We start from the raw sequence: 5,163 nt of genomic DNA, 5'->3' as shown, positions 1-5,163 counted from the left end.
CACGGACAGCCTACCTAGCTCACTGGCAAGCTGATATGCTAGCTAAGCATATTCGTTTTGCTGAGAAACATAAATTGAAGATAACTGAACATAGCCTAATTGTATTTTTAATGTCATACATAACGTGATTACATGACACAGTACAGTCACGGATGGAAACTAAACTCCGTAAACATCTGATAATATATTTTAAAACATAACGGCAGACAGTCAGCTAGCCTCGTTCAGGTTGAGGGGCTTTCCGCACCGGACTGTCAATCAAATTGTAAAAATCACAAGACCGCTTAACTCTATGGTTTTGGCTCCAAATCGAGAAAATGGCCGCGCCCGCCATTGAGCTTCAAAACGTGTTTTAGAGACCCACGGAGAGTCAATGGGTGACGTCACAGTAGCTGTGTCCATATTTTTTACAGTCTCTGATCTTAACCCAATCTCTCCTGGTCAACACACTTTCCCCTTACGTCACATCCTTACTAGGGTAGTCTTCCAACTACTCTCGGGAAAGTAATACAGTGCCTCCTAGTGGTCAGAATACACTCAACCTGTAACATCTATTATTGAACACAACAAATTGCATGGTATGAAACGGGAATGAACTATTTTTTCTTGATAAAATCATTGTTTTCATAGAACTTACGACCAGAGATGTTTGCTTAACAACGGTGCGACTAGAACTACAAACCAGAGTGTCTGCATAAGGACGGTCCAATTAGAACTACGAAGCAGAGTTTTGCTTGACAACGGTAAGATAATATGCCCAAACGCCCGCAGAAGAACATTTCACGTCCAGCTGATTAAATCTATAAAAATCAATAAATATAAAAGCAAACTCATTGTCATTGTTGGTACACGGCATGAAATTGATGTGAAATTACAGGGAAATTCCTACAGTAATCTGCTGTTTTATTGATATACGGCACATTGCTTAAGACAGAACAGCATTGTGGGCGTTTTGCTCTTAACTGCATAACACCGTTTGAATTTTCAGTAATTAACTGGAAATTGCTATGGATATTGGGAAGCCGTTGGTTAGTAGTGGCGACAGAGAATTTGCTAACAAAGCAATGCCAAGTTTCGAGTGTCACACCTAATAGGCTACGCGAATTTAAAAGTAATTATATCACAATTTGTTCGTTTTTGATTTCCAACAGAATACGTTGATCTGTATTTCACATAAATTTTCTTGTTCTTTTCCAAGGCAACCCTGTACTTTGAGTATTTTTTGTTGCAGCTGGCTAGAGTGTCGCCGGATTGTGCAGGTAGGCTACGTGCGTTTCGAATTCATCAAACTAGTTAGTATCATAACGGCCAATCATTCGCCAGCGATAGCTTAGTATGAAAGCATGTTTACATGTCAGTATTGTGGTCACCAATGCTTAACGAAGTATGCGTTTGTTAGGCATATGAAAGTACATGCGAGTCTTCCAACCGCGTTGTTTAAATGCGCCTTTTTTGATTGCTCCCGTTCGTTCAGAAACATGACGCAGTTGGAATGTCATGTATATCGAGAGCATAAAGATAAGAGGAGAGCACAGGTAACTGCAATCGAGTGTGTATCTTGTCATGTAGAATTTTGCAATGTTAGATGCAATGATTTATCCAGTTTAAACTCTCATTTGAAATCTCATATCGGAGAGGGCAGGGCCGTTTCTTGTCCATTTCGTCAGTGTGGGAGAACGTTTTCAGTCGTCTCTTCCTTTATTTCTAATTTTTCCACAGTACACAAGTCTTGTACAGTATCCAGTCTTCTGGGCCATGTAACAGTAGGAACAGAGACGAGACTAACGGCAACCAATGAACAAGTTGAGGATGTTTCAGTGTTGGAGGGGGATTTGACTGACGACGTAACGTAAGTGATGATAACGAGGGAGACCAAGCAGCGGTGCTGCCAGAGAGAGCAGATGAATCCCTTTTCTTGAACAATTTGGCTTTCTTTTATTTAAAGTTGCAGGCAAAACTTTTACTGCCAGCATCAGTCATACAGTCTATTATTGAGGATTTTCAAGCAGTGCATGATATCAGTCAGTCTCATTTACTTCATAAGTTGGACGAAAAGCTGGTATCATTGGATATCTCTGACCGTGAGAGAGAGAGGTTCTTAAATCCGAGGATTTGTTTCGGGCATGCAACACTGGTACCTTGAAAACTGATCAAAGACAAAAAACGGTTTTTAAAAATCAGTTTAGATACATTGAGCCAGTCCCACCTTATCTTGGAAAGAATGATATGGGATCACAGAGTGGCTTTAGTGAAAACTTCAGTAAAGGCACCCATTTCTGCAGATTATGTACTAGAGCCCGACCGATATATCTATAATATATTAATATATATTATATAATAAACAAAAAAAAAAACGATGATTATTTATCTGTACTTGTCTGCTTGAACGTTGTAATTGCTATTTACTACAATTATCCAGTAGAGGGAGCTCTAATACAAGTGTGAACTGCAGCAGCTGACGCGCTACTTCTCTAATAAGACGTTTGTTACTCGTGCCTCATCCAATATTCTCCACTGCAAGACTTGTCTGCACAGATTCGGTTGCGGCAATAAAGGTATGTAGATTTAGTGAAAGTTTTTAATTAAATGCGTTTATACGACCACTATGTTTATCAATCCTCATTATCAAACGAGCGAGCTAGCTAACATATTTGGTTCACTTTAGCAAGCTAGCAAGCCTTTATGAACTGGAAGTGAGCACATAAGCAGCGTAGGATCTACATTTCCAGAGGACATCGCTGTATTCTCAAATAAATAACCAGCCAAAATAAAATGGTGATTGAATGTGTCACACATTTGTTTTTGTTTTTTTGTTGTTTTTTATCTGAGATAATGATATTAGCTACTATATGATGTTTTGTAAATAGCCAAGGCGTCACGCGTCATCGTAGCAAGCTAACCAGACAGTAAAAAAGCAGATAAAACACTTCGAACATGAATCATTTTAAGCCATGTTATCTAGCTTTGTCGTGATAACATGAGAGAAGGATTGCTGTTGGAGAACTGAATCAACCAATAGTTAGCGCGGGTAACCTGCACGAAAGCTCATACATATAAGAAAATACAATAAGAAAATATAATTAATTACTTACTGAGAAAATATAATAAGAAATAACGAGGCTGTGTCATAGCTAATGCGTTATTGCGAGCGAGTGTGTCATCTAGTCACGCGTCAGAGCGCATTGTAGTTATTTTCACCGTCTAATTCTTATGGACAGGGAAGCTCGTTTGATAGTCTTAGTAGGAATAAAATAAGAAAATATAATTAATGTACTGAGAATAGATACTAAGAAATAATAATAACAAATTAATAATAACAACAATAATAATAATAATAATCATAAAAATATATGTTTGAAACTGGAAAAGGGATTTTTTACATTAATTTTTTTAAAGATGTTGGAAAAGAAAGGAGTAAAAGCAAGGTGTGGAGTTATTTTGATTTCACACACTTAAATATAGTGTTAATATGTATATTTAATTTAATATCATCTTTTACTTTTTTTATCTAAAAAGTTTTGTGTGTTTATTTTAATTTTTTTTTGTTTGCTTATAAGTTAAATGTTCTTAAATATAGAAACTTTAATAAAATATAAGTTTTTCAAATTGGTTTGAAAATGTTGCACTTTTTGACAAAATATCGGTCAAAACATCGGTAATCGGTGGGCTAGGACTCCCCAAAATCGGGATTGGCACCGGACCCAAAAATCTGGCATCGGTCGGGCTCTATTATGTACTGTTGGCCATGCTCAATTTTTGTCATCTCCCTTCACAACAGGTGAAAAGAAAACAATTGCATCATACAAAGACAGCGTGCAGCACAGCATGCAGCATAACGTAAGTACATCAAAACTGTCAATGGGAATTAAATTTGATTTGATTCCAAATTTATCAAATTAACCCACTTCCATGTGTGCCAACTTGGTCTGCCTCCTTGTCTGGGCCATGACTTATTTGAGGGTATCGTCGCATATGACTTCGCTCTATACCTAAGTCATTTTGTCACAAATCAGAAATTCTTCACGTATAGAGAACTGAATGGACAGCTTAATCACTTCAGGTACCTCGGCGATGACGCCAGCAATAAGCCATGCAAAATGAATCCAGGAAGTGAGAAATTGAGTGGACATGCTGTCCAGAATTGGTGTTTCCTTAGACTTCTGCCTCTCTTGATTGGGGACAAAATTTAAAATCCAGTTGAAAATGAAGTTTGGCAATTTGTGTTGCTGCTAAGGCAAAAAGTTGAAATTGTTTGTGCTCCTGCCATTGCAACTAGTCAGATGGCCTACTTGAAAGTCCTTATTGAGGAGTATTTGCCGAGTCGACAGTATTGTTTTCCTAATCACCCACTTAAGCCGAAACATCATGTAACCCGTTAGAAAAATAGCAACGTTTTAAAAGAGTCCTGTAGCTTTAAGAAAAGGGAGGCTCCCTACCTAACTGTAGGAGGACTTGTTTTGCGTCTCTAATTAGTTTTATTGGCTGTAACAGGCAGTAATGTCTTAAGATCATTCTGGAAAATAGTTAGCCCCGCCCACTCCAGGGACTTGGTTGAGACTGTTTGTCGCACAGCAAGAGGGGAGAACGGGAGAAAGAAAAAGACGATTAGAAGTAACAAATCATAATCGTTAATTTAAGCAGTAAACCTAAAGAGTAGCTCCGTAAATGACCCACGGACCAAATATTTTCCAGATCGCACACTTCAATCTCTTTCCTTGGGATCTTGGTAAGTTAAATGTTAAATTTGCTAAAGTATCGTAACTGTAGCAGCAACACGTGTGCTATTGACTCTGTGTTTCCTTGAAAATAGCATTAGCCACACGTGGCGTTTAATATTTTTCAGTTTGCACACTTCAGTTTCTTCCTTTGGGATTTCAGCGAGTTTAAATTTGAAATTTAGCTAAAATATCGCCATTGTAGCAGCAACACGTGTGTTATTAACTCCGTGTTTCCTTGAAAATAGCATTAGCCACACGTGGTATGTATAGCTATTGAGTTTCTCTCATATAAAGTTGAATGTTGCTATTTGAAAGCGTGAATCGCACTGTTATTGTATCATACGTGTATGAATGTGCTATGTAACATGTGTATGAATGTGCCATGTAATAACCTTGTGTTAATTTTAAGTAGGCTATAGCTCATTCAAGGTGGCTATAGTTGAGC

General features: G+C 37.9%; 1 long non-coding RNA gene across 3 annotated transcripts; it reads left to right on the top strand.

The window, feature by feature from the left end:
- The first annotated feature begins 247 nt into the window (after positions 1–247).
- Positions 248–2,557, top strand: LOC135246806 (uncharacterized). Of its 3 annotated transcripts, none has more exons than XR_010327950.1 (3): positions 248–743; positions 1,199–1,259; positions 1,720–2,557. It is a non-coding gene; the product is annotated as an uncharacterized LOC135246806 (long non-coding RNA). The 3 variants fall into 3 exon arrangements; XR_010327952.1 differs by having other exon boundaries at positions 248–1,111; XR_010327951.1 differs by having other exon boundaries at positions 248–1,111; positions 1,199–2,557.
- Positions 2,558–5,163: the final 2,606 nt, after the last annotated feature.

This window comes from Anguilla rostrata, unplaced genomic scaffold (genome assembly GCF_018555375.3).
Source record: "Anguilla rostrata isolate EN2019 unplaced genomic scaffold, ASM1855537v3 scaf0922, whole genome shotgun sequence".
In the NCBI taxonomy this organism is placed as follows: domain Eukaryota; kingdom Metazoa; phylum Chordata; class Actinopteri; order Anguilliformes; family Anguillidae; genus Anguilla; species Anguilla rostrata.
Note: the sequence above shows the minus strand (reverse complement) of the source record. Positions and strands in the feature narration are given on the sequence as shown.